The following is a 27,906-nucleotide window of genomic DNA, read 5'->3' as shown; positions in this document are numbered from 1 at the left end:
GGCTGAATTCAGCATCAATAAAATTAACTTAATCTAAACCAAGAACGCAATCAGTAAATGAATAGCACTTCACACAAACGCACATGCAGATGGGCAGTAGAATTAAAAGTAAGCATATATTTGGCACCTGATCAAGCTGGAAGTCCTCTTATGCTCCCAGCTTTCACTTCAGGTTTATTTTCATAGTTTCTATCCAGAATTTTTATTGTTCATTTTGCTAGGTGAATGTGAATGCAGTTGTGGCTCAATGAAGCTTCTCAAAGATTCCATGAAATCAACTTTTTAAAATTTTTGTCTGCTTCCCAAACATCCAAAATAGAGCAGTTTTTTGTGAATGCGCTGTGATTTTGTGGTGGTATATATTGGAAGCTTTACAATGAATGGGTTGCCTCGCATTGCCCTATTTATTTTTTTTTTTATTGGCTCCTCCCACTGATATGGAACAACAGATGCCCTCAAGGTTGATAGAACTGGTATAGCAAACACCCCAGCACAGTATGTTTCTGGACTAATAGAAAGCCCAGTTCCTTTGGGAGCTGAAGATGCCATGTATTTTTTGAATCAAATAGCTATTTTCTTAATTGCTAAAGTTAAAACATGCAAGAGGGAGAACTTGTTAGTTAATATAAAGTCTTGAAACAAGTTTTAATAGCTTTTTTATGCTAAATTATGTGTTATATACCATTCTTCATGAAATCAGAGTCACTTTAGTTTTGTATCTTTGCCTTGGGTCGTAGAGGTTTGGAACATATTATTTTCTAAATTAAAAAAAATTTTTCATCCTCCTTATTATATTATGAAAGTTCCTCTGCATATCTGTAAATATGATTAAATGACTTCAAAAGATGAATTTAATCTTTTGGGGCACTGACATTGTAAATTCTTGATATTCTTTGAGTTAGCAGATCCAGATATTTTTCCAGGAACGTGGACTTATTCAAGATTTTTTTCCCTTAGCTTAACTGTTCTTTTCTTTGTATGAGAACCATAGTGTCAGACATTATTCAAGTAAAAGATGAGCTAGGCAAAACCCTCTGAACGTAATAGTATTAGAATTAGATATGTCTATGGGATATTGTCTTTGATGCTATGTTTTGAAGGCCTGACATTGTAATAAATCTTTCTGAATTCTGTCCTGTTTCTTTATGAACCCATGCTGTGATAATGAATAGATAGAAGACTCACTAATTTGTTTCAGTAAAGAAAGTAACTAAAAAAATTAAAATTAAATGAAATAAGTTAAAATTGAAGAAATTAATGAAGTTTCTTTAGTATGTTTCATTAAAGAAGACACTGCATAAAATCCTTCTGTTTATATATAGAATGGAAGGAGTGGGGGTTAATTTTGCATACCCATAGCTTAATGTAGAATTTTCTATTATATTTTATCTGATGTTCTCTTTTGGGACAGTTTTCAGTGACCTTCCAGGAAGAAATTTCTTCCTAGCAGGAATATTTGGACAAACCTTGAGCTGACCAAATATTAACACGCTTATCCAACACTGCTTTCTTGTTCAGCAGCTAATTAAAGACCTCTTTTGGAAAGGTTTTGGTCAGCAAATAGAAACGGTGCAGTTTATCATGAGGGACAGAGGGCTTGAATATTGCTTTAAAATTACTGAATGCACTGAAATTTATGTATGGTATTTTAGATGAAAGTAGATTTTATTGAGATTTATGTTAAATCTACCACTGGCCTAGCAGGGGCGTTTCAGGAACTATTCCATTATTCTTTATCAATAGTTTTACCAAATAATGATATTTTTGAATACTGGTTCTTCGTTACATTGTAAATCTTTATGAGAAAATGCCAAAATAAAAAATTGAAGACAGTCTGATGTTTTTCATATGAATGATGTGGGGCTGGTACAAGGGCTTGTTATGAGCTACAGAGATCTTTATTTCCAGTCCAGGTCTGGGATTTGGGACAGCTTGGTCATGAATTCTGATTAATATATGTGAAATGAATTTATTTCCTCAGTCTAAGTTCTACTGAGCCAATAATGGTGCTATTTGCAATATGACTGACTGTGATCAGAAATGGAAATCTGCATAGCTATCAATTGTGATGGAAATGCCTTTAGAAATGCAGCCAATAATATTCTAGGGGAGACTTGTGGTATCTTTTGAAAATATCCCTAATCTCTTATTTGCTTACTTATCAAATATCAGAAATGAGTTCTATATCCTGCTCTAATTCTGTCACTAAATTAGTGCTTTCAGAAACTGATCTGAGTAAAGTGGCTCTTGTTTACGTCACCGTGGTTCAGTATAGGATATGGACCGTTAAAGTTGATGGGAACATTAGTGACACACGAGGGTTAAACATAAACTCCCATTGTTACTGGAGATCTTTTGATAGAAAAAGTGTTGCATAAATGCTGAACGCTTTTCTGTTAAACTGGAGATGCTTACCAACTGTGCTAAAATAGGTTCTTAACGATAGTGGTTATCTGTCATATTTCAAATGGAAAATAGGTAGAATCAAGACTGGGAAAAGATCATAGGAATTAGATGAAGATTGAAGTTGCTATATCTCTTTTTTAAATTAACATGGTTTTACTTCAAACTGAATATTTCGTGAGGATGAAGTGAGACAAAAAATCTCACTTCTGAAGGTATTTTGGCTGTCAGGAAAAAAAATACTCAGTCCAAGTTGTCTTTATACAAAAAGGAAAAATTTGGGGTAACATTTTATGAAATGATGTACTGACACGGTGGCCAATCCTGAGATGAAGCATTTATCCCTGTATTTGAGGTCAGTTTGAGCTGTGGGAGCTCATCAAATGTTTTGTGCCAGTCTGGACTGCATGTTTAAAAAACAGTGCCAATATAGGGCCATAATGGACTAATCAGTAGCCTGTTTGTATGGTAGGTATGTCAGAAGGGGGCAGAATTTTATTAAATTTATGTACTAGCAAGTACTGAGAGTCACGTAATTTGATTACAGAGCACATAAACATTAGGAAAATTTCTTAAAATTATTTGAAGGCAAAAAGTACATCTATTGTTACTCTAGAACAGTTATACCTACAGATTTTACCTCCAATAGTTCATATTTATTGCATACCATTTAACTTGATCATTGAGCAACTGATTGACATTTTAGGGGAATATCTGTGAAGGGATGAACCACTCATTGTGAATCATAGAATCATAGAATTGTTAGGGTTGGAAGGGACCTTAAAGATCATCTAGTTCCAACCCCCCTGCCACGGGCAGGGACACCTCCCACTAGACCAGGCTGCTCAAAGCCCCATCCAGCCTGGCCTTGAACACTTCCAGGGATGGGGCTTCCACCACCTCTCTGGGCAACCTGTTCCAGTGTCTCACCACCCTCATGGTGAAGAACTTCTTCCTAACATCCAGTCTGAATCGTCCCATCTCTAGTTTTAATCCATTCCCTCTAGTCCTACCATTACCTGACATCCTAAAAAGTCCCTCACCAGCTTTCTTGTAGGCCCCCTTAAGAAACGATTCTGACAACATTAGGGCCTTGGATAAGTGATCTATATCAAATATAAGTGTCAGCTAGTACTCATGTCTTCATCTGACTAAACTATTTTTCAAATGGTTTGTGCTTTTGGGGGTGGGGTGGGTTAATTAAGAAATCTGCTTGAGTTTTATCACTTATTTAAGTCACTGTCCTGATTGTCCAGGCAGAGCTCAGACTTCAGAGGGCTCAATGTGGTTGCACGAATTTTTGTGTCTTCGATCTTTTAAATCATTGGCCTTGGTTCTATAAAAAGATCCATACAGAAAGAATTTGAGATATGTTCTTCTGGGCTACTGCAGTCGGTGGATATAGTGTGCTGAGAATGAGGAAAGCAACGCAGGTCTGGCTGTCGGATGGCTGCCCCTCCTGTAAACCAAAACACAATAAATAGAGATAGCAGGTGAATAGAGCAAATGCAAAACAGGGGAGACTTAGAAGTGAAGGGATTATTTGGTTACATAAACTAGGTAGCTTGATGGATTTGAGAGATGAGAAGATCTTTGTATATTTGTGTAAATAGAAGCATTAGATGACACTGGAAATGAAAAGACACTGTAATGCAAAATTATAGGACAAAAGCAGAATGTTAGACAGCTCAGTTGCAGGAATGTAACTCATAAGAAGCATTAGTAGTGACAAAAATCAGAATGTCTTTCTGTGCATTAATGTGCCAAATGCTGTTTGAATCCAGACTGTTTTTGCAGAAAGTACCTATATGTGGTATTTAATTAGAAGCAAATATAACATAAACTCAGCAAGTGACAAGTTGATTTGGTTACAAAGTGATTTAGTTATTGGGAAGGGGAAGGGAACTACATCAACTGGCTTTGGGTCAACATGAGGAGGACCGTGAAAGACAACCGCAGTGACTTTTTTTCTTCCACCTACCCACCCTCACTGAAAGGATTGTTTTGTCTTAACGGAGCAGTTCATTCCTACGTGTAAAAAGCCTTCTTACTGTCCTGCATGCAGTATTGTGTTTGAGCTGTAAATTTCTAATCCCTGTCTAGGATCTTTATCTATCATCTTCAATAATATGGTATATGTGCAGCCCACCAAATGTTATAGTTCCATCAGTGAACAAGTCTTGTTATACTCACACAAAGTAGCATATTGTTTAGACAATTTTTTTGTGGCAATTTCGACTTCAAATAATAGAAACTCAGCATTTGGTACGTTGTCAGAAGGTGTGTCTGAGAAACAATCACTTTACTGTCTTTTGAACCAGAAATAATTGTCATGCTCTTGTGCAGTTTACTGTAATGATTGCATCTGTGTATTAAACATGCATGGGATGCAAGTGGGGGAAATGTACATTATCATTAAGCTGCTTGGCCTGCTAATTTTACCCTGTGATCTTTAAAATAAAGCTTTTACTAGGCTGCTTGTTTCCTTGTGATGAGCATGGCTGTCTCTTTTCCTAAAAACCGTCACTCACAAAGAGAAGTCCAAACTTTGACCATCTCATTTGTGTCTGAATTCTGTAAGACTTGAAGTTTAAAAAAATTATTATTTCATTTTTTCAATTTAACATTAACAAAAGTAGTATCTTGACTGTTAAAATAACAATGTAATCTGTAGCCTACATACTTGACGCAAAATGAGAAGAAATAATTGTTCAATAGAGTAATATTTTGCTCTCATACTGAATCTTGCAGAGTTAGTTATGTCAAGTGATGGTTACTAATGCTGTGAGAATAGCCAAAACCACTGCATGCTTTCTCTTTAGGCTACTAATCGTGATAAAAAACATATAGTAAATTTCACAGCCTCATAGTTCACCGAATTTGAGTAGGCTCCAAGCACAGAGAGAGCAAGCATTTGTAGTTTCCTTGAGAGGTAAAACTCATGTAAATACCATTGACAAAGTAATGAAATTTCCCCCTCCCCTTCTGCAACAGGGGATGATACTATGTGCTGAAGTTTAATAAATACATTGATTAAAACCAGCCTGGACATTTCAGTCCTAGTCCCTCTAGGTAACTATTATTGCATTTTTCATACTCACAGCTTTAGTTACTGGAGTTTAAAATGCAGCACAAGGAAGAAAGTACTGATGGCTTGCCCTTGCAAGAGATTAATTTATAAATTTTTAATTCAGGGAGTTATTTCCTAATATAGCTCATATAATGTTAGAAAAGTGGAAAAATGGGTATTTGTGGATATACCAATAGGTAAAATACAAAGAAAATAAAAAGGGACAACTGTTTTAAATTACAGTATCTAAAGTGAAGGGAAAGCTGATTGGGAAGAGGGTAATAATTTTTTTTTATTTAAGACTTGGCTGGCCATTAAGTGGTGAGATGTGACTTTATAGTACAAACTAATATTGGGTCTGGAAGAGGCCATATAGCATCTTATGGAGCCACTTATCGACCGAATTCCCTATTCCCTTCCCTACTACGTAACTGGAAGGTGTCCCACAACTAAAATGCAGTTGTTCTTCATGATCTCCTGAGAGCTGCAGACCATGTGTGGGAAATGCCTGCCCTTTGGATGGGTGAACTTACTGTCCTGTGCTTGGCGAGAGGCTGAGGGGGCCTCAAGTTAAAAAAGCCAAGCAGAGGCTGAACACAAGATCCAGTATTCCAAGAGACTGCAAGTGACCCATAGTGCACATGTTTGATGCCTTTTGTACAAAGCAAATACGATCTTGAAAGCCATTGTGTAAATGAGAGATTCCACAACCAGAAACTAGAGGATAAATAGAGTGAAGTCTACATAAGCATAATGATAATCGTATCCAAAACAATTTTAAATGTAGAGTAGATTTCTGTAAAGCATACTATTGTTTAGCCCCCCCCCGATCTCTGTACTCAGTCAGATTCTGGATATATTCCACAGAAAAAGTTTATCTTTTTAAAAAGATATTAAATTCTAATTTCTCTCTAAAATTCTAATTCTCTCTAAAAGATAATTCATTATAAAGTGAAAAATTCAGAATTCAGGCTATTGCATTTTGGCCTGGATATTAACCAGGGGAAACTGAAGGAGCAACATCTACACTAAAATAAGTCAATTAAAAGCATTATTAAGCAATACAATAGCTAGCTCTTGTCTGCTTGAAATTTCCTTTGACAACAGATTTTTTTTTTCTTTCTCTTGATACTCTGAGATACTTACATTTGAAGAAGAAATTAAATGATTGATTGTGGACGGAGGACAGTGAAACTGAGTGCACATCAAGCGTACAAACCAAAGTGCAAGAATGTGTATTGTAGGGAGAGAGAAAAAGCAGGGAGCATATCTTTCATTGGTTTTAGCGATGATATTGCTAAGACATATCTGTTGTTCAAGTGATGATAGTGTTTTGTAATGCAGATATCTCTTCTACTGATGGTGCTACATTTGGCACTCAGTTTTTTTATCTGCTCCACACAAATACATACAAATATGTTGACACCTCATGTTTTTCAAATGGGTTGTTGGAAAATCAGCCTCAGCTGCCCTCCGTTTGAAGTGCAGATGACTTTTGTAGCATCCATCTCAGAGTGACACTTTATATGGTCTCTAACAAGTTAATCTGTTGGTGTAGAATTTTAATGCAGTGTTGTCTTTGTGTAGTTTGACTGATGTTTTCAGAGGCTGATAAGTCTTAAGCAGAAGGAGCCCTCAAAGGAGGAAGGTAAAGATAAGGTGATGAAATCCAACACGCATAGATATGTAAGAAGTAGGAGAGATAGTGGAGGCAAAGGCGAACTCAAGGGCAATATTGAAAATCCTTTAGCATATGCACCAAAAAGCATTTATCTTAGCTGGTATGAATATGCAATAGCCCCTTCCCAAGGGAGAAAGAGCACCATTTCCTACTGTAACATTCAGAATAGTCGTAGTAGAAGCCTTATAAAGCAAGTTCAACATGAAATGACATTTATATTAGGGTACCCTTGTCTTCTGCTCGTCATGCTGAAGGTGGATTTGAACTACTTTAAGCTGCTGAAGACTAAGCCAAATACAAGGCAGCAGTTCACCATTGGATTCTGTCGTGTTAGATCATCATGGCATCATTGACTTGGCAAAATTTAATTTTTTTTTAATTTTAAATTTAAATTTAAATTTTTAAAATTTAAAAACTTTTACGTACAGAAGAAGTCACAGAGAAATGATAGAATGAGAAAACAGAATACTTTAACTCGTATTAAAAAGTAGATGGTGGAGTGGGGTGCCTGTCTCTCACTAGGTATCTGCACTGGCATGACAATACCGCTACCATTTGGACCAAAAAAGGAAAATGTATTCTGACTGTAAATGCATGGAGGGGACAGTTGAGTGAATCCATTCTGATTAGAAAGGGGCGTCTCTGAGATCTCATTTCTATTATATTACACATTTCCCCTCTTATTTTGAAGAGGAAATATATCATGGAAGGTAACTAGAACCTGTTAACTTTAGAATAGTTAGAAACGTTTAATTCCATTACCATCTCTTATTTCTGAAAGATTATCTACTCACGCAAAATAATTAAATGCAGTTCCTATCTAGTTTTTGTCCTGGGGAGTTCACAAGAAAAAAATATTTAATGAAATAATTTTAGAAATTCTGAAAAAAGTGGATTCTGAATTTTACATATGCTGTGGGAAACCTTAGTAGTATGTATACAGTGTCTGGTTTAGAATTCAAGGTAAGTAGTATGAGAGAAATTCTCTTTCACAACCCAAATTACAGTGATTAAACAGTATCATTGTTTTCTGATAGTTAAATGGACTTCACGTGGTGATCATCAATCATTTGCATCTTTTCCATATAATGTAAAATTGTAAATTGGCAAGTTGGTGATCAGAGGAGATAAAATGCTGTAGTAATACCAAACTATTTGAAGAAGCATTTTAGACTCGTGAAAATAAGTATATTGGAATATCTGTTGGGTAAGATACTGGCACGCTTATCTATCGGAGCTACTGCCACCTTTTTTGTTGCTACATTTGTTGCTTTGTGTCAAGTTATGATGTCAGTAATTACACATTCCTAAACTCAACTGTGAAACTCGAGTTCTCAATTTCCAGCCGAAAGGTTGAGTCCCGCAGACATTTTGTGTGGCTCTTACTTTGTTAAGTCAAATGGTGACTTGTAATTTTGATTTGTAATTCATAGTATCTAAAGTGCGAAGTTGTAGACTGAAGTGGAAGCCATTTGATTAATCTATAGCTATTCTGTGTTAGATGCTATATAACTTTTACTATAGTGTAATGGTAAGGCTTTGTAGCGTCCTTCCTAGAACCATTTCTATGTTACTTTTTGTTTTAGCTACCTAAGCATTTTTAAAATTATTTATATCTGTTTTTCAATATGTATATAAATATTTTCCTCTTGCTTAATTGGAGAAAAGCTTTGGTGGACAATGGAGCATTTGTAATACATTCTGAAGTTCTAGGGTAAATTTTTCTTACTCCTAACTACTTTTTATGTAAGAAATTTTAAGTTTTCACATCAAGACTCATGATAATGAAGAGCAAACTGGGCCCTGGATAAAGGATACATGAAACTCTATAATAAATAAATTCCTGGATAAAGGGATACACGAAACTCTGTAATTCCACCTTTGACATGTGAAGGGCTCATCCGTCAAGTAAAATACTCTGCATGATGATTTTGCAGCTGATGGGACTATATGCCAGATGCCATAGGAACAAAAAAAAAAAAATAATGGAGGCACCTATTGCTTTCTGACAAGTCATATTATCTGGAAATCAGAATAGTGGTTGCTAATTGCTAAGGAGAATACTGGAAAGCTATAAATACAGATACAAGTGACACAGCTGTGTGTCCCATTTTTGCTCTGTTATGCCACTGTGGTGAACAATGCTAGCTAAGGCTGCTCTGGATTTGGTTCATCAAGTAGTTAGTCTAAGTTTCAACTTCTCCCTAACTCTTTTCCAGCACAAACAGCATGTGTGAACCTATTAAGTCACTCATGTCGAGATTTGATTTTGGTGAGCTAGTGTTCTAGGTATTTAGGAGACTCTCACAAGACTCTTATTTGTATTTTAGGTATTGGAATAGTTTAAAAATACAGTCCTTTGTATTACTGCTTATTACAGCTGTATTACAACAAACACCTCCCCTCCCCCTGACCAAACAAAAAATCACCCTCATCCCCCAACAACACCCACCTGCTTGACTTGAAAACCTTAAGTGGAGGCTAAGCTTGAATATACCATCACACTCAGCAAACATGATGCATCTTGCAAATGGGTGAAACAGTGTGCAGTAGATCACACAGGATCATAGAGTATTTCCAGTTTGAATGGACATCAGGAGGTCTCCAGTCCAACATGCTGCTACTCAGACAACCAGGTTGTTCAAGTTTTTATCCAGTCAGGTTTTATACAGTCTCCAAGGATGGAGACTGTACCTTAGGCAACCTGTTCCAGTGCTTCACTGCTCTCATTGCGGGGGGGAGTTTTTCATTTTCATATGTCCAGTCAGAGTCTCTCTTGCTTCAGATTATGCCTGCTGACTTCTACGCCCACTATGCATCCCTTTGAAGAGCTTGGTTCCATCTTCTCAATGACTTCTTAATCGTATGACTAATGTTGAGATGATTTGAACTGTTTGACTTAATCAACAAGGTTAAAATTATAATTTTAAGTGATTCAATTTGGAGAGCACAGTGCTTGAGGGAGCAGAGAAAGGAAATAGTTCAAGTACCTGATTTTGAACATTTCTGATACTGTCTGTGTCCTGCTAGTGGAAGGATAGAGGTCACACATTGAAAGAAATCAGTGGAAATACGAGCTGGGAGAACACTGATCTTTCTTTACTACTTAAACTGAAAACACAAATAAGTAACAGAGCAACCAACGCCAGTATTGATCCTGATAGTTTTTCAGAAATGGCTTGAAACCATGGCAAACTCGCACCAGGTGGGTATTAAAGAGCTGACAAATAAGCTTTTCTAGTGACATTTTTTGTTTATTGTTTCAAAAGTTCATATTGCAATGTGATGGTTTGGCAATGGAACATTGCTCCCCTGTGTGCTTGCCACTGCTCTGGCCGTGCTTTGTGTTTCTCTGAACAGGTCATGAGAAATTCAACTCTCAGCTATAAAGGTATAAGATCAGTGCTTTAGCACTAATTTACTCAAGATCTGCCAAGTTAATAGTATACAAATAATTGTAAACAATTAGATAAATGGACGTATATATATTAATCCAGTGTTTCGTAGACTTCTGGGTGTAGTTGATGGGGACTCAACCTTTTTTTTGGGAAAAAATGTGTTCAAATCCTACTTTGAAGCTGGATCCAACAGATGAGCCTGAGGGTTCATCTCAATGCCCACCTGGGCATTGGTGGGCTACTTTGTCTAATGACTTTGGTGATTAGTACCTTTAGATTTCTGAGTTTCAGGAACACAGAGTATATTTAAAGAACACTACAGAGTCTGTAGAAATATTGTGGACCTTTGTAAAGAAGATGTAAATGATCCTGGAAATTTCATCTTCTTTACCTTTGTTTTCAAAATTAAAATATTGTAGCCTATCTTCAGTTGAAAGTGACACGGAGGAGCATGTTTTCAAATATGTTGAAGATGTCATAAATAATCCATAGGCTGAAGCACTGGCTCCAATACTGCTCAACTTCTGTAAAGAACTTAATAATTTTCACACATTTTAAAATATGCATAGCTGACGTGTGGATAGACTCTTCTCATTGTACCCAGCGACAGCACAAGAGGTGTTGGGCACAACCTGAAACACGGGAGCCTCTGTCAGAACATGAGGAAAAACATGGGTTTTTTTTTACTGCGAGGGTACAGGTCACCTCCAGAGGTCCCTTCCAACCTCAGTCATTCTGTGATTCTGCGGTCAGCTGTATTACGCTTCTTAATTCAGTCAAATATAATTACAATTTCACTATTTCTCTACTGGATTGAAACCAACCTTAGTGAAATATTTCTTCTGAGTGAAATATTTTTTTTTCATATCTCTACACAATTGCAGGAACAAAATAATATTTTATGTTCTCTAGCTTGAGAACTTGCAGTATTGAAGTTTAGCCATGTACACACATTTTTTTTTAAGACTGTCTTTCCTATTATTATTCAATATCAAAACCTTTCTCTTGATCATGACATGTCTTAATAAAAGAAGAGGGTAGGGACTTAGGTAGGCAAAGCTTATTGGTCATTTGAAATCTTTCCAAATTTGAGTGCAATTTAAGATACGGAGATAGTGGCTAAGGAAAAAAAATGTCTGCAGAGACCTGACGTGCTGATTTTCAAATGCGACAGGATTTTAAATGGTTAAAGTATAGAAACACTTCTATTAATTGAAACCGTCAAATAAAGTCATGACAATATGTCATGCCGAAAGAAGTACAAGGACAAATCTGTCTAAACTTGAGCAACAGAATCACTAAAATAAAGGAAAGCAGCTTCAGCATAAAACAAACTATTGAAATACTACTTTTGCTATGAGACAAAGGTAGAAAAGGTGCTATGAGAGTTCAAATTGAGGCTCAAAACAGAGTTGGTTGGTTTTTGTTTTGTTTTTCTTCTTTTTAAAGAAGACTAAACAGGGGGAGAAGAGCTATGGAGGTAAATGTAACATGAAAAGATCTCTCTCAGTTTAAAAATGTCACTTTTTAATGGAGGAATGACTGGTAAAAAGAAAATAACAAACCTGCACCTCAACTAGGAAAAAATTAAATGAAAATACGGGGAAAGCATTTAGTGAGCTTTTCTTTTATTGTATCTGGCACCACTCAGTCTAGCTGTGACTTCACAGCACTGCTTTTTTTATTCCATCTCTAAAATGTAAACATACAGGGATGTTTTTCCTTTTGCACTGAGATTCCAGTGCTGGCCATTAGCACAGAGTGATTTTTTGCAAAGGAGAAAAATGGTGGTTTTGAGTACCATCTGCAAGTTGTCAAAACTAACATGCAGTTGGATATAGCCAGTAGGAACAGGAAAAAAAAAAAAGTTACTTTTTTCTGAGCAGTTGATGTTTAATATTTAAGGGGCAAATCTGAAAAAACCTAAAGTTGATAACTTTCATCTAACAATTGATAATTATTTGCCACCACGTGGTCTCTAATTTTGCTTAATTCATGGTTTCTGCAAAATTCTGGGAAATAAACTTCCAAAGTGGTCTTTAGTAGTCACTAGTGGTCTTTTAGTCATAATAGCTGTATCTGTAGTGGTGGTCCTGTAAAGCTGTTAGGTTTAGACTGTGCCCAAACTGGTAGTTCAGCCTTCTCTTCAACTTCAAAAATGCCTTAATTTGCTGTGTGAACTACTCTAACTCACTTAAAACTTAAGTTCCAGCTCTTAATTTCTGATTTTCTGGGAAACTAGGTTTGCACGCAAAGCCAGACTTCCAGCACTCCGTTTTATGTGGAGCCAAAAGAAATTTTATGTGGAGCCAAGAATTAAGTCTTGAGCAGAAGTGCCCACTTTCAAAGCACGCTTTGACACTTACAAGTCACCCAGACGCCTAGCTGCATTTGGTGTTCTTCTGATTTCTGCATGGTGATACCTTGCAAGCTACCTGACACTTTTCAGCTGCTTACAGTTGTTTTATCCTTTTTAACTTGTTCAAAGTGGAAGCGAAAATGCAAATCCTTCCAAAACTTCCTCTCCAACTAGACCTATAGATTTCCTGTGATAAACAGTAGCTTTCTCGTCAGTACAGTAGCATCTAGTCTTCAGAGGGTAACTGGAGAGACCAGGAGCTTGCTGGCCCAAAACACTCACTGAATTGTCTGCTGGAAGCATGGCATTCTCTTTCGTATCTTTTTATCTAAGGACTATAAAGTCCGTTGTGCTTCTTAATGATGGTATTATTGATGAGCTGAGCTTAGAATAGCATGTTACACAGGTACAGTGTTACTGCTGGCATTGCAAAATTGTGAGTTCTGCCAACAAGCTTAATACGTGATTTTCTGACACTAAGAATAAGATTGTGTGAATGTTAATGTAGTAAGTTCGAAAAGTGAAAGCTAGCTCAAATCCTGTACAGTTTATGCGTACATCTTTCCACTGGCTTGTTCAGAGTAAGTTTTTCAACATGGTGATTTCAGGTGCAAATAGCCTGCATGACTAGCCAAGAGTGACCTGGCTCAGTTTTCCAGAAAGGGTTAGTTCTTGCTCGATTGATTTCATTTGAATTATGTACTAGTTCCTGATACTTTAACTTGCGCAGCCAAAATGCAATTGAAGCAGGAGGAATTAAGCCAGATAGATTCTTACCTCTGACACTTATGCTATTAGCTGAAATCAAAATGTCTTTCTTGCACTCAGGAACAGCAGGAAAGTCACTTGAATACCATCCAAATACCTGAGTGGTTTTACATTTTGGGGTAGTGACATGCTTCTATGTTGCTTTTGACAGCTATTTAAATGAAGGATGAGTAAACTGTCCAGCTTCAATAAAGTTTGGTCTGATACCACGGGTAGGGACGGGTTTGATTCGTAATCTAGAGTATGGGGATTCTTTCTAAATGGTACGCCAGAGATTGTTATTAACGAATGCCACGTATGCCCTACAGCAGTTAAACGTACTATATTTCCCTAATCTGCACTTTTGTGGGTCACAAGATAGAGCACTGAAAAAAGTTGAAAATGTGTGTTACTTCCCATTGAAATAAGAGTGGATTTTGAAAGTTGGAGTGCTTTTCCTGTTTCATTCTAAGGAGAACTCATGGCACAGCTTCTTAGTACCACTTTGAAATATTGCTTTAGTACTCACAAAGTCTTTGAATTGCTACCAGTCCTTATGCAACATTGCAGCTGTTGTGTGACTTTGCTTGTTTGAATACTAAGGGTAGGTAGCCATTCCTTTACCGTGAGATTTGAGATCAGGTTAGCCTTTTGTGTATGCCGATAGGTGAATAAAAAGCTTTTTTTAGTTAGTGACAAAAGCATTTTTCAATGATCTGGTAATAGCCCTTGTTCTCCAAAGACAAAGCTTGAGTTTTATTTATGGGCTATAATCTTTGGTACCTCTGCACTTTGTTATCTAATAAAAGAAACTGTAATCCCATCATTGACAGTAGCACAAAAATAATCTACTTGTCATTTGTTTTTGTAAATGCAAATTACAGATTATTTTTTCTTTAAATCCTCAATACTCTTCAAAAGCCAGAGTTTCCCCATTGGTCATTTATTCCAAAAGCTTTTATCTACTTAGAAAAGGAAATCTCATATATGACCAAAAAAAAATTTGTTGAGAAGGCTGTTTTCTCTAACAAATAATGCTTGTTTCTAGCGGCTGAACTTGTCCTGGATGGAAATAAAATTTAACCATTTGTAAGAAGATCATATTGATTTATTAGAAACTCTTAGCTTTCAAAATAGATCTGTAGACTTGTATGTACTGTTTCCTGAAAAGCTTGTCTTTAATTCCGGAAAACTAAATTACCATTTCAAACAACATGTCTGCTGAAGGGGAGCTAGCGTGGTGAATCCATTGCGCTGTGCTAGTGAGGTCAAGTGATGCTAGTATAATATGGCAAGCAAAGTGTTCACAGAAAATACTAGGCTCTTATGTTGTAAAAGCTAGCTTCTGAGGCTGGCCTTCCTTAATTGTTAATTGTCTGAATCGTGTTTCTCTCTCAACCCCTGTGCTTTAGTAAATTTCCTCCCGCCTCCATACTGACAATGTCGTTAACGTGATCTCGCCAATGAAGCTTTTTGTATATGTACTGCTCTATACCTGAACAGATGCCTTAATGATGCATGATCTATGCTCTTAAATGAGAAAAGCTTTTCATCATTCCTGAAAAGTCATTCTCTCCTCCTTTGATTAATTCTCCTAATGAGGTTCAGGCTTTGCCTTACTTCAATGTGTCATATATTCCAAAAATAGTTTAGGCGCTGAAACAATTCTCATACTAAAGTATTTGCAGCTCCCTAAACAAAGGTGGAGAAAAGAAATCCACTGCACAAAACCTATTGTGAGTACACCATTAGAGGCTGGAAAAAACAGCAGCGTAAGGGCAGCAGCTGATCTTACAGGGCACGTTCATTAGTATAAAATTAGCTGTATGACAATGCAAGAATCAGTGGAATAGGAGAGGCAAAGGAAATAATTTGAAGAAAAACATTAGAAGAAAGTAATTTTTTTAAAGCCCTTCTATGCTCATTTTATAAAGTTGGTAGAGATGGTTCCGTCTTTGATCAGTATCATTTGCAAAATTGGAATTGGAGTATAGGGGTAGCAAAGGGGATGGTACTGGCCTAGAGATGCAAAGCTAATTATTAATTAGAAATTTGAAGGGTTTTTGAAGTGGTGTGAAGACTAATAGACATTTTAAATGGATTTTCAAGTGATGTAGTGAGCAATAAAAGTCAATTAAAGCCTAATGACAGACTGACCAAAAAAAAATAATAATCCTTTAAGCTCTTTCCATCCCCCCCCGCCCCGTTTTGTCTGGAAACTAAAAACCAATGATCAGAAAGGTGAGAAGCTGGCAAGACTATAGGAGGAAATATATTGCAATACACTGTGGTACACTACAGATATGGGAATTGACTCGGGCTAATTTGGCTGTCAGACTAAACGCAAAAAAGCCCTCACAAATCCCCAAAACCTCAAACATTCCCCCTCTCCCTCCCCTTCCTCAGGATTCCTGAACCACTTTATGGTTTGTTCTGTGGTGCTCTTCACATAACGATTTTGGGGATATAGGTAGCCTTAAGACATGGTGAGACTACGGAGGCTTGAACAACCATATCTGTAACAATCATCGACATTCAAAATTATTAGTATCCATGGCAGGCCTATAAGAGTGTGGAATTTTAAGTCTTTTCACGCAATGGTCCCAATAGGTCCTAGAGATAAGCAAATATTTTGATCTGCAGCAATATTTAGTTATTCAGCGGGGATGTTTGCTTGACCTGTAATTGAAGTATTATTATTTATATTTAATATACATAAAAGACAACCTAGATTCACCCTATTCAGAACCTTCTTAAAATCTGATTGCTGCGTTTAATAATGGTGGTTTAAGACTCTACTCACCACATTTCATGAACATGTATTGAGCATTGAATAGACTATGTAAAAAGAATGATGGTGTTTCATTCATATTTTGCAGCCAAGTAAAGCAGTCCTGATTTAATTTTGATACAAAAGTATTGTAAAACAAAAACTACACTGTACTAATGAAACAGCAGCAACAGCGTTGGAAGAGTAATCTGGACTTCAACTGGAAATTTTATCCCATGGATAATACTTTGTTATTTGTTAGGAATGGATACGAGTGGAGGGAATGACAGATCATATGATATGAACTATAGTTTGCATGAATGGATTGTTGTTTCATGTTCTGAAGACAAATTTAGTGGTTATGAAAGAAGCTACTAGGGCAAACAGCCAACACTGAAGTATATTTAGATGTATCTTATAAATTTTTTGTGTCCTGTTTTACGTATATATTTCTTGTCACTGAGGCATAGCCAATGTAATTAACTTCTGCTGTTGAGAGAGCTTAAGCTCAGAGTCTAGAAGTTTGATCTTTGTTACTTGAAAATCTTGATGAGGAAGCCTGCTCAATGGACTGTCTCAGCTTGTTTGTAAAATATTTGTTGAAAAAGCAAACAGTAACAAATCAGAGAGCAGCAGGGATTAATAGGTCATCTTTGGAGAAGAAAACATTGCAAAAAGGTTTCTGGTTTGAGAGATATACACTTCATTGGGGTGTTTTCAGGCTCACGAAGTGAGGATCATAATTTACAGAATCAGCGTACTTCTTTGCGGTTTCTTAGACTGCTATGCTTGCTACTTCATAACAAGTACATTCCGGAGATGAATACTTTCATACTTTCTGCAATGAGAAAGAAACACGATGAATAGGCATTGATTTTCATCCCCAGTGATGGCATGCAGACTCTGTTAGTATCTTTTCCTCCCATCTTTGCATGCTCAGTCTCATTTTTATTTTAAGTTCTTTGTAGCCATGTGAAGGACTTAGAAGTTTACATGTGTATATCTGTTTGTACCAGCATACCATTTCCTCTGTTGTGAGCAAAAAGACCAAATCTTTTCCAAACATGTATCAAAACATCTTTACACATTGAATGATGCAAATATGGCCAACATGCAAGCACCCTGTGGGAATTTCAGGATAGATGAATTTCAGGATAGTTCAGACTGACATGTTTCTGCGGATATGCTGAAACTACATCATTACATCTTCCCTTCAAAAAGATCTCGCATGCAGAGTGGGTTTTTTGTTTATTTTCCACGGAAAAATCCTGACCTTTCTTATAGGGAGGATTTTAAAATGCTTTAGGAAAACACTGAAATGTTCCAGAGCAGTATGAAACAGGCTTGAAAATGTTCTATATGTGCCCTTCTTCTAAGGAATGAACTGTCTAAAGAAAAAATTAGAGGAAGTTTTTGATATATAGGAACGGTCTGATCATTTTTGCAGAAGACAGGAGAAGCTTGATGATTGCCAGATGCCACTGGCCAATGTTATTGGGATTTAATGTAAAAATCCCATAGAGCTTTTATGTTGATGCTGAGTTCCCTGTCGCCCGATTCCTACCCAGTAGACTGTGTTCCATTTGTGTTATGGAAACTATAACATTGTCACAGAAACTGAGGTCTCAGTCATCACCTGAAAAGGTCTGAGTAGTTTTATTTTACATTAGTGTCGAAAAAAAGAGAAAGTAAATTATCTGACTGTTCCATTAATTTCTTAGAAATGGCCTCTGGATTTTGTTTTAATGAAGCCAAAATAAATTTAGTTTACTCTCAGGCTGACTAGTAGCCATTATTCAATATTGTGTATTTCCCACTTAAGGAAGGAGGAAATGAGGGAAAGATACTGCGTAATAGAGGAAACTTAAAACAAATTAAGCTGGAACTATAGTGCACTGATTTGCCCTGAGACTCATTTATATTGTGCAAGAGGACTGGTGGTTTGCTGGTGCACTCTCTGGTATCACTTAAGTCTGAACAGTTTAAAGTTCAGGCTATTTTCTGTATGTTCTGGACCTCTGAAACCTGGCAGTGACATCTCTGTGGATAATGGCACATAACCATGGCCTGTGCAGTTGGGCTGTGTATTGAGTATCTCACCACAAAGAAGTTAATCTGAATCTGTTCTGTCATTTCTGGTGTTTTGCAGTTTGGGTCTTACACTCCTGATCTTTATCTCACATAGTCAGCACTGAACCTCTGTGAACCTTGATGCTTCACCATTTTGGATCCATCTAGGGCATCTAATGTTTTGTCTCAGAGATCGTGAACTTAATTTGACTAATATGCTTGTAAATGTTAAAGCAGTTTCCACAAAATTTTGTTTAAGGACTAGAGTGCTTATAATTTACCATAAAGTTCTGTCACAACACTTAGAAAGTGTTAGGCTACCTGCCAAAATCAGTTAGTTGAGTTAGTTGCTAAATTAATTAAAATGGGACCTAACTAAAATACTAAAATAAATATTTGCTGTGATATAATTTCTAGTAACTGCATTTAAGTTACTCATTTTTTTAAAAAAAAACACCTCTGCTTGCTCTAAGGAGTCAAATCCTGAAATGTTTCTCCAAGACAAAATATTATGTGCTGATGGCAGGTTTGAGACAATGACAAATTTATGAAACCATTGTAAATGTTTATTTGGACAGTCTTAGCCCATCATATGCTTTTACTATGCAAGGACTTCTAAACATACTGATGTGAGTAAATCTTTTTTTTCTGTACCTCAGGGTGATTGCTGTGCTCGTGTTCTAGCAGAAGGAGTTTTGGAGACTTGCGTCCTTTCTCGAAGAGAAACTGTGCTGTTTTGCCAGCCTTGAAGCTGATAAATACGGTCGGTGTTGTTCCTGAGTTCCTCTGGGAGTGGTGGACATATATTTATTAAGATACCAGTATTGCTTGTACTATGATTGTCAGTCAGCCAGGTCACTCTTCTTGTGACAGTCTGTTACAAGCAGGTCTTTTAAACATACTAACCAGTGGAGGCAATATTATATAATTAATTTTCTGGGTAGATTTAGCTTAGTTCCCCAGCCAGACCCTGTGTTTCAGCATCAAAAATGCATGGCAAATTTTATCAAAAAGATGCATTTCCTTTGAGCTGTTACTGTGTTTACAGACATTCCTAAAATAATTAACTCAGATTCATAATGCCTGTCACAAATGACAAAAGTAATTAATTCTGAAATTTGGAGTATGGGGCTTTATGTGGAATGCTTACCTTCAGGGGATTCCGTCTGAAAAATATTTTGGGTCATCATTTATTGTGTCTAATAGCATGCCGGGTTTTGTAAGGTTTCAATTATGATGTTTGAATAATGTAGGAAGCAAAGAAAAAGTAACAGTTCCATGTTTATTATATTAACGTCAGTCAACAGAGAAGGAACGCTGCACTGGGTGCTACAAACATGCTAACTGCAATATTCCACGAAGCCTCCAAACAAAAGTAGGTTACATTTTCAAAACTGGGTGAAAGTTGCTCATGCAAACAGGCAATTAAAGAAATCAATATGACTTGCATGCTGAAATACAATAAACACACAGCTAAAAGTTATTTTTACTCCCTTCTAATTCTGCCAGACTGTTTCTAAGACACAAACGTATATGCAGTGTGTTATGTTTTTCAGGTACTAAATTTATAGTAATGCTTGAAACATGTGGCCAAAAGGATGAAGTCCTTCATAAGCAAAAATACGAAGTTGTAATTTAAACTACTTGCTTCAGACACTGCTATCTGCTGTAAGCACATCTCGGAACAAAACAGAAAGCCCATGTCTGGCTTAAGAAGCAGCTTGATACTTTAATCTTTGCTAAGCAAATTTTTGTAGAGGCCACTGATGTATTTTTCAAGCACCAAAGAGGTTAAAACTGTATGTGTGTCTGTGTGTTTTTCTTTCTGTTCCTGAAGACTCTGAATAAAGTCTGTCTATATTTCCTGTCTATACTGTGATGTATAATTTTGGAGATCTGGATCCATGAGACGCTAGTAATATTGGAAGATTTTTGTAACTTTGTTTAAGAACTGTGCTACTAGAATGGCAGGAAACTTTTCAAAAGCCTGGAGATAGTATCTCCTAATTTAATAGCTAGAGGCAAAGATTTTTATATTATAAATTAGGAAAGCTTAGTCTAATATGACCAACTCATAGTCTGACTGTTTTTAAGTTGGAATAGTTCAGTGGTATTTGCTTTTCCTACGCTTTTTCTTTTCTTTTTATTCTAGACCACCTTCATATTACCAAATTCTGTGGGTTTTTTTTATTACTAACAGTTAATTTTAAATTGTGATGGATTGTAAAACCTGATTTATTGTCTTTATGCAACAATAATTTAACATGTAGAAATCTAAAAGTTACACCGAGTCTCTACATTTCAAACATGATTGCTTACGGGTAGAAACTTTGAGCTGTGTTCTACTGCCTGAATAGGTGACTTTAACCAGCTAATGACACCTTTTCTATTTTTACCACTTCGTGTACCATTATTAGTAATAGTTGTCATCATTATATTGGATCAATTGCTGACTGTAGGTGACCATGAAACTGTAGTTTTCAGTTCATGAACCAGTGATCACTTGTGAAGGAAACTGCCAGTGTGCAGCTTCTAAATCTTTCAGAACAGCTGAAAATATCTGGCTTTCGATACTGCATTTAGACTCTTAAATCTTGCTCGTCTGCAACATTTGTTATGTAGAGAAACATTTTTTTTAATGAGGATGACAGGGAAAACTCTAAACAAATATTTTGAAAATGGTTACGTAAAATTAAATAAGTAACTTTGGGGTGAGTTTGTTCAGTAATGTGCTTGAGTAAGTAAGTCTGTGATTGCTCGTCCTTCTGAAAAGAATGTGCCAAAGTGCCATTTATTTTATCAAACTGCAGTACAGTTCATGAACTCCAGATCACAAGTACTCTCATGTGAGAAACGTGGAAGCTATTTGGTGCAGCTTCTACTGTAGCATTGAAGTCAAAATATACTTAGCAATTGGAAAATAAAGGAACTTCAAATAAATTATTTTAAAGATAACAGACACTAAGAAATGGTTTCCAGCTCTGCAGTAAATTAAGTGGACAAGAGGAATTTATGATGGATGGTTTGATGAGATGCTGTGTCTCTGGAGTATTAAAAAAAATATAAATCAATGAAAGGATATTAGAGACCATGCAGCAACCATCCTGTTGTCTAGGGATACAAGCTATATGACCCAAAGGCTCTTTTTTTCCTGACATGTATGATTCTGGCTTTCAGTAACTAAACCTATTTCCCTTATGTTTCTCTAACTTTGCCCTGATGTTTTTTCTTTTTTGACACAGGAGTTTTACAAACACTTCAGTTAAAAGCAGGCAGAGTTAGTGAGAGAAAAAATGTTGTTTAATTAATTTATTTATTTTAAATAGATGAGACTTTGTGTGTGTGTGAGTACCATAGTAAATGCTCAGTCTAAAAAAATAAATTGTGAACACCAAGCCCTTTACTTTAGTATGAAACCTAGACAGCTTCACATGTGGGAGCCCACAGAATAATTGTATGCCATTGATCACTAAGAGAATTCGCATTGGTTAAGTGCTTTCCTTCGGTCAAAAACTGGCTCCAGGTAAACCTACCTAAAGTTCCTTTTTTCTGAAGAACAGTTATTCCCAGGGTACATACTTTACGATGAGTGTCTTTGGTGTGGGCAATTCCAAGATGAGAAAGTTAGGGGCTAAGACAAGAATAGTCTGCCAATGTCAGCATATTAAACTGCGGAAAGGGCTAACAACGTAACTGTGGCTTCTGCAAGGGATTGTCCATGTGCTGCTTCTAAGTCTTTCTGTATAGGGTAAATAAAAACACGATGCTAGAAAATATCTTGACCCTGTATCACTGTTTTCCTTTCAGTTAACAAGTGAACTAATGCAAGGCCTTGAACCACAGTGAAGGTGCAACTGTATCGGCTACCACCATCCTCAGCAGTTTGTGAAGTTGATAAGCCTCCTACAAAAGACTGAAGAGAATCACGTGCTTATGCCAAAAGGCAAGTAGCAAGTCACTTATATGTTGGAGTATGTAAGAACATACCTGAGTATAAATTTGGTATTTTACCTTCCTTGGGGTTGTATGAGTTGATTGTGGCCCTGTAAATTGGGTTTTTTCTTTTGCTTTGGGCCACCAAATATGCCTATAGTAACTGCCTCAATTCTTCTAGGAATCTAATGGTATTCTAACAGGCTGCTGTTAGAATGGAGGGATGCTTTCTAATGGAGTGAGGGGAAAAGCAAAAGTTGCAATGCATATATATATATATATACATATATATATATACACACACTTACCTGTGCTGAGCTAAGCACAGTCCATTCCATGGATTCATGTGGTAAAGTGAGAAATGACAGGGAGAAATCATTACTATGACAACCCCACAGTGAGTGTAGGGAACATATGACTCACTGCAGCTTTTTGAGTTCAGTGAGTCAAATCCATAAGCAGCTGGCCTTTTTGTGTAGCTCTATGGGTGAAATGGAGTAACAGTCCATTTATACTCTGGAGATTGCCTGATGTGTTTATAGCAAAAAATATCCAGCGTGTGCGCCTCCACATGACTTTTTTTCTTCTTTTAAGCATGTACAAGGTCAAGTGATAGAAACAAGATCATGGAATTGCTATATCTTTTTTTCTGTCCGTCCCCCCCACCCCCCCAAGCAGTCCTTTTTTGTATTTTGGGGCATCTAGAACTCTTTCTCTCTGTTAATGTGCCTATAATTTTCAGTTGTCTGATGTTATCCATGGCTCAAATGCTAGAGGCTATTAGTGTTTGACACTGAGTAGCGGATGATAGACAAGGGGGCAGTTGCAGACATTTTACAACAGGAAGCCTAGGCAGCCACCATTTCTTCGTTACCCGTGTGGTAGAATTTCTAAGCAGAATGTGATGCAGATAAAATACTGACTGTGAAGTGGGTTGTGTACTGTCTGCCTTTTCCGGCCTGAAGAAGGTGCCACACGTGCTTGGAGTCCTCTGTTATTCCTTCCTACTTGCAACACTTTTGCATGGGAGGAGATTAAGGCATGAGAGCCCTTAATTTTCATTTATGAAAGTATTCTTTGACCTTCTTTCAGGTGCCCTTATCCTCAGCCAAAAGACAGTTTTTCTTACATTTTGTTTTAAACAACAAGTAGAAACTTTAAAAGTGCTGTTAAGGACTTGCTGTTCACCTAACAGCCATTTGTCATCAGGGTCATTGTGGTCAATTTGCAACCAGCAAAATACTGACTTTGAGATACTACCTGCAGATTTACATTCCAAAGTAGAACGACTTTGTTCTGAATAAGGAAGCCCGTGAATATATTTTAGGTTTTGTTCCTTCTCAGCTGGAGACCTGTGTTAAAACGCATTGATGGGATGCTTTCTTAGATGCTCTCCTGTTAATTAAATTTGTATATGATTTTTGTCTCAAGATGCGGACGGTAACCTTTATATCAAACGATCCTTTAACTGGGAACTATTTCAGATGTTTAATGACTCTTGGAGGTGGCTGGAATCACCTTGAGTTGTAGAGATGGAGAAGACAAATCTCCATGTGAGTAAGAATGATGCAGCCTTAATACTGAAGAAAATCTTAAAGGCTTTCAGTGGTCAGATCAGGGTTAACTCCTTGGGACTGCACTGATGGCACTTAATGCTTTGCAGCCTCTGGTATTGACAATTGCATCCACCTTTGGCACAAGGATTTAGTAGTTAAGGCACATTACAGGATGCCTGTTTTAATATCAAATCCTGCTTTGATGTAAAGTGAAGAATTCATCAGCAAAAATACTGTATCATGACTGCGCATGCTTCTGTACTCGGCCTCTGCTGTACCTGGCCAGACCTGCTGTCAGAGACAGGGCGTAGAATAGATCATTACCACGCTTGGTCCAATTTGGTGATTGCTGTAAAAGGACACCAGGATGTGGTAGCAACTTCTCTGCTGCTTTCCTTGGTGTGTGCTGTAAAAGTCTATTTGAGGACAAATTTAAAACTCTGGTAACCGTGCATCATGTGGGATGCTCTTCCATTTTACTTTTTAGTATCTGTTTGAAAGCGAGTAAATGACTCAATAGAACTAGATTCAGGGATAAAAGCATCAGAGGCCTTGTCACTCTATTCCTTTCCTCTCACTGGAGTTATAAAAAGTGTTATTCAAATGTGATCTAATTATCCTGCTTTACTGTTTAATATGTTCTGCTGTCTAATTTTTGACAATCTTGTCTATGCAAGTATGCTTACTTAATAAAAAAAGCAAAATCAGAGATGAAGAAGGCTCTTAACCGTGCTGTTCACACCTTCAGGGTAAGGGGCCGAGATGTTTATGTCAGTTAATCCTTCACTGAGTGTTCAACAGGGTGCAAAATAGGCATACAGTGCAGTAATCTAAAAGGAAATTTTTTTCTCCATTTACTATTCTGAAAGTAAATGAGTTGATTTTTCAGTGAATGCGGGATTCATCTGAAATTTACATGCAGGGCCCTTTTTTACATAAAGCAAGTAAAAATCCTGAATTATTCATGGTTTTCTCATTTCTTTCAGTTGTTGGTTATCCCGGAAGGAAGGAAACTAGAATTTATTCTACAGGCACTATCTCTTTATTGCTGTAATGGGAACATTGCACTGGTAATTATAGCTTTACTAATTATACTTACTCATTTGTTTAATCCTCATAAGAAGAATATTATTTAAGTCTGGTTTGCTATTTGATGCTGTAGCTAAACTATGAATTGTAAGCAGGAAAGAGGTTAAGTCTGTGTGATCTTGGCCCTGGTTCTCCGTTAGATTTCTGGGAGGTTCCTTCTGAAAGACGGCTCAGTCAATTTTGAATAATTCAAACAGTCAACAGACCTTACGCTTGTACAGTGCAGATACACACGTTACAGGAAAAAAATTGTAGAAGGATTTTCTAGTCCTACTACTGGTTACATCTTGCTATCACAGTTGTTTTGTTTTATTGCTTCATTAATAAAATTGTTAATGTCTTCTTGACAAGTTAATTCTCACTGATAAATGTAATGGACTGGTCTGTTTTGTTCTGCTTAGAGACAGTGTTTTCTTTTTTAAAGTAAGAAACAGGCTTGTTCTTTATTCACAGAGAATATAGAGCCAGATCCAAAATGCTTCTAAAAGGAGAAGGCATTCTCTTTGTTGGTTTAAGCCAACTTTGTATCAGGCTTGTTACTAACAAACCTCAGAATTTGAAGACATTTGAAGACATTTGAAGATTTGAAGTACTAATCCCAATTCTAGATTGGCATCTGATTCCCGTAGTTTTCCTAGGTGAGTTAAAACGTTCTACGCATGAAATATTGAAGGTCAAACAAAATCCCTTTAATTGCTTTAAGTTTATATATACACTTGCAATTTATTTGAATGTTTTACTGGGTGCGAACTCAGAATGGCTGACAGTGGGTAAGACAAAGCGCAAGTAATTATACAATGTCATTACTAATTGTGTAAAGTTCAGTGAATTTTAATAATTCTTAAACATGCAAACCTAAATGTACCCAACAAAGAATTTGTTCCATAAAAACCACCATTTAGCACATATGAAAATATAGGAAGGGTTCCATTCATGTAACATTGTCCATAGAAATTGGGTAACTGTTACTACACACAGTCAATGTTATTAATAACAAGTCTTTCGTTAGTTGTGACAGGAATTGATGCTGAGACTGCAAATAATTAACTTCTGAATATCCACTGGGCATAAGTTTCAAAGATGGTAATCACACATCAATTTCTGTGGTAACTTTCTAACCCCAAAAGCTTCTTTTCATATTTGAAAGGAGTCAAAATTTTTAAAGGCCAGTTCTTTTATCTGGAGTTAACCTAACCAGTGTTCAGAACACTGGTTGAGAGAGTCCCTTGGGAGATAGGCCTGAAGGGCAAAGCTGTCCAGGAAGGCTGGACGCTTTTCAAGAAGGAAATCTTAAAGGCCCAGGAGCAGGCTGTCCCCAAGTGTAGCAAGTCTAAAGGGTGGGGGAAATGGCCAGTCTGGATGAACAAGGAACTTCTGATGGGACTTAGGAATGAAAGGAGGGTTTACCACCTTTGGAAAAAGCGACAGGCAACTCAGGAGCAGTACAGAGATCTCGTTAGGTTATACAGAGAGAAAATTAGGAAGGCAAAAGCCCAGCTGGAGCTCAACTTGGCCACTAACATTAAGGACAACAAAAAAAGCTTCTATAAATACATCAACAAAAAGAGAGCCAGGGAGAATCTCCATCCCTTACTGGATGCAGGGGGGAAAGCTGCAACCAAGGACGAGGAGAAGGCTGAGATACTTAATGCCGCCTTTGCCTCCGTCTTCAATAGTCAGACCAGCTATCCCCAGGGTATTCAGCCTCCTGAGATGGAAGACAGGGATGGAGAGCAGAAGAACCCACCCATAATCCAGGAGGAAGTAGTCAATGATCTGCTTCTGCACCGAGACACACATAAGTCTATGGGGCCGGATGGGATTCAGCCAAGAGTACTCAGGGAGCTGGCAGGAGAGCTCACCAAGCCTCTCTCCATCATTTATCCACAATCTTGGTCAAGAGGGGAGGTACCAGATGACTGGAGGGTGGCTAATGTGACGCCCGTCTACAAGAAGGGTCGGAAGGAGGATCCGGGGAACTACAGGCCTGTCAGCCTGACCTTGGTACCAGGTAAGATCATGGAGAGGATCATCTTGAGTGAGCTCTCATGGCTGAGGGGATGGAGTGCACCCTCAGTAAGTTTGCAGATGACACCAATCTAGGTGGGAGTGTTGATCTGCTTGAGGGTAGGAAGGCTCTACAGAGGGACCTGGACAGGCTGGATCGATGGGCCAAGGCCAACTGTATGAGGTTTAATAAGGCCAAGTGCCGGGTCCTGAATTTCTGTCACACCAACCCCAAGCAACGCTACAGGCTTGGAGAAGAGTGGCTGGAAAGCTGCCCAGCAGAGAAGGACCTGGGGGTGCTGGTGGATGGCCAGCTTAACAGGAGCCAGCAGTGTGCCCAGGTGGCCAAGAAGGCTAACAGCATTCTGGCTTGTATCAGGAACAGCGTGGCCAGCAGGAGCAGGGAAGTGATGGTGCCTCTGTACTGGGCACTGGTGAGGCCTCACCTCGAGTACTGCGTTCAGTTCTGGGCCCCTCTGTACAAGAGGGACATTGAAGTGCTGGAGCGTGTCCGGAGGAGAGCTACCAGGCTGGTGAGGGGTCTGGAGGACAAACCCTATGAAGAACGACTGAGGGAGCTGGGGTTTTTTAGCCTGGAGAAGAGGAGGCTGAGGGGAGACCTCATTGCCCTCTACAACTACCTGAAAGGAGGTTGGAGAGAGGTGGGTGTTGGCCTCTTCTCCCAGTGAATAATGACAGGACCAGAGGAAATGGTCTGAAGCTGCGGCAGGGGAGGTTTAGATTAGATATTAGGAAGAATTACTTTACTGAAAGAGTGGTCAGGCAGTGGAACAGCCTGCCCAGGGAGGGGGTTGAGTCACCA

The 27,906-nt window shown here is 37.6% G+C and overlaps 2 long non-coding RNA genes across 3 annotated transcripts in view; both read left to right on the top strand.

Annotated features, from left to right (window-relative positions):
• Positions 1 to 22,428, top strand: part of LOC134515450 (uncharacterized) — a 101,711-nt gene extending 79,283 nt beyond the window's left edge. Inside the window, exons 4-5 of the long non-coding RNA XR_010071016.1 lie at positions 19,158 to 19,261; positions 22,306 to 22,428. This is a non-coding gene — a long non-coding RNA (uncharacterized LOC134515450). The remainder of the gene's footprint in view (positions 1 to 19,157; positions 19,262 to 22,305) is intronic.
• A 2,543-nt stretch (positions 22,429 to 24,971) lies between these two features.
• Positions 24,972 to 27,906, top strand: part of LOC134514248 (uncharacterized) — a 226,179-nt gene continuing 223,244 nt past the window's right edge. For both annotated transcript variants that reach the window (XR_010070681.1, XR_010070679.1), the window contains exons 1-2: positions 24,972 to 25,057; positions 25,530 to 25,714. This is a non-coding gene — a long non-coding RNA (uncharacterized LOC134514248). The remainder of the gene's footprint in view (positions 25,058 to 25,529; positions 25,715 to 27,906) is intronic.

Source organism: Chroicocephalus ridibundus, chromosome 4, assembly GCF_963924245.1.
Source record: "Chroicocephalus ridibundus chromosome 4, bChrRid1.1, whole genome shotgun sequence".
In the NCBI taxonomy this organism is placed as follows: domain Eukaryota; kingdom Metazoa; phylum Chordata; class Aves; order Charadriiformes; family Laridae; genus Chroicocephalus; species Chroicocephalus ridibundus.
Note: the sequence above shows the minus strand (reverse complement) of the source record. Positions and strands in the feature narration are given on the sequence as shown.